Source organism: Triticum dicoccoides, chromosome 7A, assembly GCF_002162155.2.
Source record: "Triticum dicoccoides isolate Atlit2015 ecotype Zavitan chromosome 7A, WEW_v2.0, whole genome shotgun sequence".
NCBI lineage: Eukaryota > Viridiplantae > Streptophyta > Magnoliopsida > Poales > Poaceae > Triticum > Triticum dicoccoides.
In genome coordinates this window covers 128,210,008-128,217,945 of record NC_041392.1, presented here as the reverse complement: position 1 = coordinate 128,217,945, position 7,938 = coordinate 128,210,008, and positions in this window count along the sequence as shown.

Here is a 7,938-nt window from a genome sequence, read left to right as displayed (position 1 = left end):
CCACTGTCGCCCTGTCGCCGCACACCCTGGCCACAGTCCGTGCCCGGACGCGCCCCCGCACCGCGGTCGCCACGTCCGGCTCGTGCGTCGCGCGCCCCTGGAGCATCCATGCCACGCGCCTCGCCGCTGCCCTAATGGGCGCCTAGCCCCGCAGCGCCCTGACGGGGGCGGGCTGGCGCCCGTCGCCGGCTTCGCCCGCACGCCTGAACCGCTCGGGCTGGTGCCCGACACCCGTTGCGCCCACTATGCCCCTAGGCCAATGACAAAAGGGGCCCACCTGCGAACAAAAAAAAAGAAAATTAATTAATTAATTAAGTTAATTAATCATGTTTAATTAATGTAATTAACTAGTTAGTTTAATTAAACCCTAATTAGATAAACAGCCAATGACGAATGGGACCCACACGTCAGTTGACCAGTCAACTTCTTTGTTGACTGCCGATGTCAGCGTGCACTGTTCTGGATAATGTTGATTAAATTAATTAAATAAATTCTAAAAATGATTTAAATCTTTTAAAATTAATATAAAATAAACCGTAGCTCAAATGGAAAAACTTTGTACATGGAAGTTGCTCAGAACGACGAGACGATTCCGGATACGCAACCCGTTCGTCCGCCACACATCCCTAACATAGCGAACCTGCAACATTTCACCTCCGGTTCATCTGTCCGAAAACGCGAAACACCGGGAATACTTCCCGGATGTTTCCCTCCTTCACCGGTATCACCTCATACCGCGTTAGGGCACCCCTAGCACCGATACTTGTCTTGTCATGCATCGGTATGCAAAAGTTTGCTTAATATTTATTGTTTCTTTCCCCCTCTTCTCTCGCTAGACACCGAGACCAATGCCGCTGCTACCCAGTACGACTATGGTGTTGACGACCCCTCTCTCTTGCCAGAGCAACCAGGCAAGCCCCCCCCCCATCACCAGATATCGCCTACTCTACTCTCTATACTACTTGCATTAGAGTAGTGTAGCATGTTACCACTTTCCGTTAATCCTATCATGATGCATAGCCTATCATTGTTGCTACAACTGTTGATACCTTTACCTGCAATCCTAATGCTTAGTATATGATGCTAGTTTATCATCAGTGGCCCTTCATTCTTGTCCGTCTGCCATGCTATACTATCGGGTCGTGATCACTCGGGAGGTGATCACGGGTATATACTATATACTTTATATATGATACTTGTGGTGACTAAAGACGGGTCGGCTCGTAGGAGTACCCGCGAGTGATTCATGGATTGGGTCCGAAAGGACGTTTGTCCCGACGGCCCTCTGAGTGGATCTTTGTGGCGAAGCGACAGGGTAGGTTGAGACCACCTAGGAGAGAGGTGGGCCTGGCCCTGGTCAGCGTCCGTGGTTAGTTCAAAATAACACGCATAACGAGATCTTGGTATTTGATCTGAGTCTGGCTACTGGCCTATACGCACTAACCATCTACGCGGGGACAGTTATGGGCACTCGACGTCGTGGTATTAGCCGAAGCCTTCGTGACGTCAGCGACTGAGTGGCGCACACCGGGTTGGACCGCGTAACGCAACTCCTTTATAATGGAGGTTGCTAGGTCTGCTCACCGGCCGCATACGCAACGTGCAGGTGTGCAATGGGCGATGGGCCTAGACCCCTGTGCCATAGGATTTAGACCGGCGTGCTGACCTCTCTGTTGTGCCTAGGTAGGGCTGCGACGTGTTGATCTTCCGAGGCCGGACATGACCCAGGAAAGTGTGTCTGCCCAGATGGGATTGAGTGTGTTGGGTTATGTGGTGCACCCCTGCAGGGAAGTTGATCTATTCGAATAGCCGTGTCCCTCGGTAAAAGGACGACCCGGAGTTGTACCTTGACCTTATGACAACTAGAACCGGATACTTAATAAAACACACCATTCCAAGTGCCAGATACAACCGGTGATCGCTCTCTCACATGGCGACGAGGGGAGGATCATCGGTTAGGATTATGCTATGCGATGCTACTTGGTGAACTTACCATCTACTCTCTTCTCCTGCTGCAAGATGGAGGTTACCAGAAGCGTAGTCTTCAAAAGGACTAGCTATCCCCCTCTTATTCCGGCATTCTGCAGTTCAGTCCACATATGATAGCCTTATTCCATTTGATACCAATGCATACATATGCAGTGTAGCTCCTTACTTGCGAGTACTTTGGATGAGTACTCACGGTTGCTTTTCTCCCCCTTTTTCCCATTTCCTATATCCGATTGTTGCAACCAGACGTTGGAGCCCAGGAGCCAGACGCCACCATCGCCGACGACTACTACTACTCGGGAGGTGCCTACTACTACGTGCAGCCCGCTGACGACAACCAGGAATAGTTTAGGAGGATCCCAGGCAGGAGGCATGCGCCTCTTTCGATATGTATCCCAGTTTGTGCTAGCCTTCTTAAGGCAAAGTTGTTTAACTTATGTCTGTACTCAGATATTGTTGCTTCCGCTGACTCGTCTATGATCGAGCTCTTGTATTCGAGCCCTCGAGGCCCCTGGCTTGTAATATGATGCTTGTATGACTTATTTTATTTGTATAGTTGTGTTGTGATATCTTCCCATGAGTCCCTGATCTTGATCGTACACGTTTGCGTGTATGATTAGTGTACGATTGAATCGGGGGCGTCACAAGTTGGTATCAGAGCCGACTGCCTGTAGGAATCCCCCTTCCACACTCCTTGGCCGAAGTTGAGTCTAGACATTACAATTTTTTTACTAACATGGTTGTGTGCCTTACGGGCCCACGTCGCCATCTGGGTGGTATTAGGATCTTTTACTCCTTGATCTTTACTCTGGGACTCTAATCTCTCCCCTTTTCGGGTTAAATGAATTTACTAAAATCTAACTTTAGGATCTTGTTACTACTTCCTCCCGGAGAACCCCTCACTCCAGATGATTGCTCCGTGAACCAGAAGAATTCGAAGATTCTCTTCGATATTCTCTCGAGACCTTGTGCCTGTCGCATTTGCAATTCCCTACCATCGAAACATCCCTATGGATAAATACATACACTTGTCATTCTTACTTTTATTCCTAGTTGATCTTGTTATTACAAGATACCTTGAAATCCTTTCTATTGTTCCGAGGATATTTTGTGCCTACTGCCTTGCAGTTCCTTGCCACCTGAATACCCCTATGGATAATTTCTCGCCCTTATCGAGTATCCGTTCATCCCGAGTTGTTCATGTGTTTCACATTGGTCTTCGAAATACTATTTGATCCTCCAAAAATCCTTAATAGCTTATTGCTCTGCAATACTTGTCTGCTTGCATTATCGATGTTTTCCATATGTCTGGCAATATTCGTTAGTATCCTTAGGCACCGTCATTTTGATCCTATTGATTCAACATGAGTGTGAATGCACGCAATCATCAGTTGATCCTTTTAAATTATCTTTCCGGCTCAGACGTCATTTTAAGCATGAGCTGGATCTCGACCAATCCAATTGTCGTTGATTGTACCCTAAGGCTATTCCACTTATCCATCCCTAATCAGAGCATTGCTTCTAGTCCCTTGATTTGGAAATCATAATTCCTTGCATTTGAGATTTGAGTTAATCAGTTGTTTCTATAGTCTGATCTCCTTGCATTCTTCTTCCTCTAGTTAAGTACCGATGCTCACGTCAGACCCCTTGTGGACCATCAGGTCCATTGTTGGATTTTATCCGTCAGCGTCCTTCATATTCAATAACTTTGTGAGACCTTCCCCTGATACATAATGCTTTTGGTAAATTGTATCATCTGCTTTGTCGACCATGCTCTACCTCCGAGCTTGAGTTATTTACCCCTGAAGTTGATGGTATACGTTCCTAAGATGCCTTGATGGGTTGAACCTATGCCCTCCTTAATATGTGTGAACTCGAAAATTTTCACGAGTCATACTCTTCCAGTGTTTTGCTAGATAAAATTTAAACATTACAACTTCTCCGAAAAATGAGAAGTGAATGGAAGGTTATGCATTGAGGAAGTGGGAGTCGACCTTGAACCTTTGTGTTCATGCCCATGGACAAGATGTAGATCCTATCATGGAAGCTTCTTGAAATAATAACTATTCCCTTGGTATAAGTTCATCTTATATCTGGGATTTGATCATTTATGATCGTGGTTTCCGACCATGTTCTCCTTTAAATACCATTTCTCGTGCAAGTTTAAGCACTTGTCTTCTACAGAGTAATACCCCAGTCCAACCTCTACTTTGATTTGTCGTCGAGTATTAACCCCCTGGTATCTCAAGATTATCACGAAACTGCATAACTTCTTATGAGTTCTTCATCAAGTGCTACATTCTCATTGATTCCAATTTTTCATGGGCTCTGAGTTATTTAACACTCAAAGACACCGATAACTGACTCGAGTCCGCATCGCGATTAAGCAACTCTTGGTAACCTTCATTACTTACAAGTTTGAACTCAATCACGTCATTCCTAGCCTGTTTGGCTATATCCTTGTCGTGCCGATTTTAACTGTGCTACCTGGTCCTCTTCCCAGAGCATAATTTTTGACGATGAGCTAAGCTTACGTCGATCTTCCTCATCATATCATTTCGCTTTGGACAACAAGCTTGTTTGGAGTCTGTGTCGTACCCTTGGTTCCATTAACCTTTAGCTTCATCATTCCCTTGACTTGATGTCATCGCCGATCTATTACATCTTCGTGGAGCCTTTCGAAAAAATTTGTCATGATCATCATCAGCATTCTGAGCACTTCTAGGATATCGGTTGAATTCATGTTGAGTAATACCATCCTTGCCCTTGATGATTTGTGTTATCATCGACCACTTTATTGCCTTCTGTTCAACACAAAACTTGTTCATGTTTTGTGTTATACCTTGAGTTCCTTGCTATTCAACGTTTGTTCTTCTTTAGCTTCGAATATTACCACCTTTTATGTGAAAAATGTCGTGGGAATTTCACCACCTCTTGGGAATTCTTGATACAAGTGATACTTCTCACCATCACCATTCCTTCTTGTTCCCTGTGTTGATTCTAACCGGGATTCCAGCAAGGGAATGATGCTACTTGGATTTTGTACTTCTAGCAAACTTATTACTTTGAAGTTAATGTTCGATAGTCCATTCTTAGACTATTGGTTATTAAATCACCATTCTAACATTGATCATGCTACCTATGCCCATATTTTGGGTGCACCTGTCAACCAATGTTTAACTGTGGATGTATTCCTCGAACATACATCATTATATCATTTGCTTTGACAAATGTTATCTCCTTGTTCACATAACTGTGGAAATCCATCTTAGTTAATCTCAATGAATTGTCGATGAGTCCATCAGCCACCTCCTCGTCCTCTCCTTGGTTTAATGATGAACTCTTGATTCGGTTCTTGCTCCCATAGTTCATTCGTCGAGGAACTTGCAACACCACCTCGTCAAATTGTGTTGCACCCCTTCCTTCTTAGGCATCCTGAGTCTGAGGTATCCTGACACCGATCAGATCTGAATCTCGGTCAGATATGATGGTTGGGACATGTTTCCAAGAGTTATAACACTGGTCTTTATATGACCCAGTAAGGTAATGTCATGAAATTTCTCTCCTCTTACCTAAAGGGTTTTCTACTTTATATCTTGTCTTCTGATATCCTTTGCTTGACTTTGGAAATGATATACCTCTGATATACGTGTTTAAGCACATTTTCCTTTCCATTGCCTGTTTAACCTGGTAATCACCTTTCCTTTCCTTTGGTTTGCTTAACCCTTCTTGTGATCTATATTATATAAGCAGTAGTAATCTTCTGCTTATGTAAAACACCTTGGTGTACAACCGTGTCAGTAAGACCCTGTTTCTACTGTTGATGACATTTCGGTAGCCACCGACGGACGGGAACTTTGCCTATTGGTCAGCCTCGTTCAATGAGCAGGAAAATGGTTCTCTTCGTCCCTCGCCCTTGGTATCGATGTTGTTGCTGACATAATCGACAGGCTACCCTCTGACATGCCTTGCTTGCATGATCACGCAAGACGTCTCCGCCCTTCCTACTTTTAACCCACATGGTGGGCCCATAACCCACAGTTCCACAGGATCGAAACCTGACTCTTCTGTACACACCTGTTTCTAATGGTTATTCCCCACGCTTGGCTTCGTATTTAATTCATGGGCCACCTTCCTAGTGCTCTATTATGGTATCAGACACTATACTTACTCTCGCTACTCTGAACCCCTTTCTCACTCTGGTTCAGACTTCGAGCAACTATCTATCCGCTTGGAACCTCTTATTCTACCTTCATACCTTACTCTCGATGTATTTTATATGTTCAACTCGAGAGATAATCTTATGCTCATTCATGGGTTGACCCCAGATTGTTTCCCTCATATGCATTATGTCGTAGCCGAGCTGCCCCTTACCTATTCGTAAGTGCGTTGGAGTTCCTGAAGAAAAGGACGACTTCACCATGATGACCTGAAGCAGAGTAATGAAGACGTCAATGTAAGGGATCGACCTCTTCGAGAAGAGCAACCAAGGCTGAGAAGATCCGTTAGAATTTCATAACTAGACCTTCCCTCCCCCCTTCTCTACCTCTTAAATCTCGGGACGAGATTTCTTGTAGTGGAGGAGAATTGTGACGCCCGGATAATCAAGCTACAGTAACCTTTGCTAATGATGCCATGTCACCTCGATTACTGTTGCTAATCTCGCGTTAGTTCGAACCGATTCAAATTCAAATTCAAAATAGAGGCAAACAACAAAAGTTTTCAAACTTCAAACTAAAATGTCCGAGTTGTGCCAAGTAATACAAAGTTAATTGTGGTGAAGAAGCCCCACTTTTATAAAATGTTTTAATACTCTAAAATGATTAAAACGGTAGTTGAAACGATTGAATATGCGCCTTTGATATTTTATAAAATGATGAACTATTTTATTTTGAGGTATAAACTTTTAGGTTAGTGAGTTATTTTGATACACTATTTTCAGAGCTATTGTCATATTTTACTAAACTGAAAATAAAGTGTAACAAAAATAAAACTGAAAAAAGTGGAAATAAAACAAAACAAATAAAAAGGACCCCCCCCACTGGGCCACGGCCCAATCAGCTCAGCCCACTAGGCCGGCCCAGCCGCCCCCCTCACTCACTTAACCCCACGCCCCTGGAACCCTAGCGCCGTTATGTAACGCCCCGAGACCGATGTGCCAGGTGTCGTTCAATTATTCGTTGTTGTTGCCTTGTCATTGCTTGCGTGTCATGCATTGCATATCATGTCATCATGCGCATTTCATTTGCATACGTGTTCGTCTCATGCATCCGAGCTTTTTCCCCGTTGTCCGTTTTGCATTCCGGCGCTTCGTTCTCCTCCGATGGTCATTTCTATCTTTCTTTCTTGTGTGGGGATTAAACATTTCCGGATTGGACCGAGACTTGTCAAGCGGCCTTGGTTTACTACCGGTAGACCGCCTGTCAAGTTTCGTATCATTTGGACTTCGTTTGATACTCCAACGGTTAACCGAGGGACCGAGAAGGCCTCGTGTGTGTTGCAGCCCAACACCCTTCCATTTTGGCCCAAAACCCACCTAACTCTGCTCCATCATCTCGGTCGTTCGATCACGATCGCATGGCCGAAAACCGCACCTCATTTGGAGCTTCCTAGCTCCCTCTACCTCTATAAATAGATCCCTTCATTTTCGTTCTCGGATCTTTTCCCCGAAACCCTAAAACTCCTCCCTTAGCGCCGCCGGACATGTCCACTCCGCCGCCGGACGCGTCCACCGCCTCCAACCACGTCGCTCCGGCTAATAGCAGGCCGCCACGTCACCCCGCCGCCGCTCCCCCTCCAATCAGACGCCGCCACCTCAGCCTGCGCGCCGTCCCACTTCGCCGCCGGCCCGCGGGGCCCAGATCTGGCCCGCGCGGGCCCATCTCCTCGCGCCGCCGCCCGGGAGGCGCCGCCTTCGTCCTCCTGTCCACCGGCGTCCGCCGCCCCGCT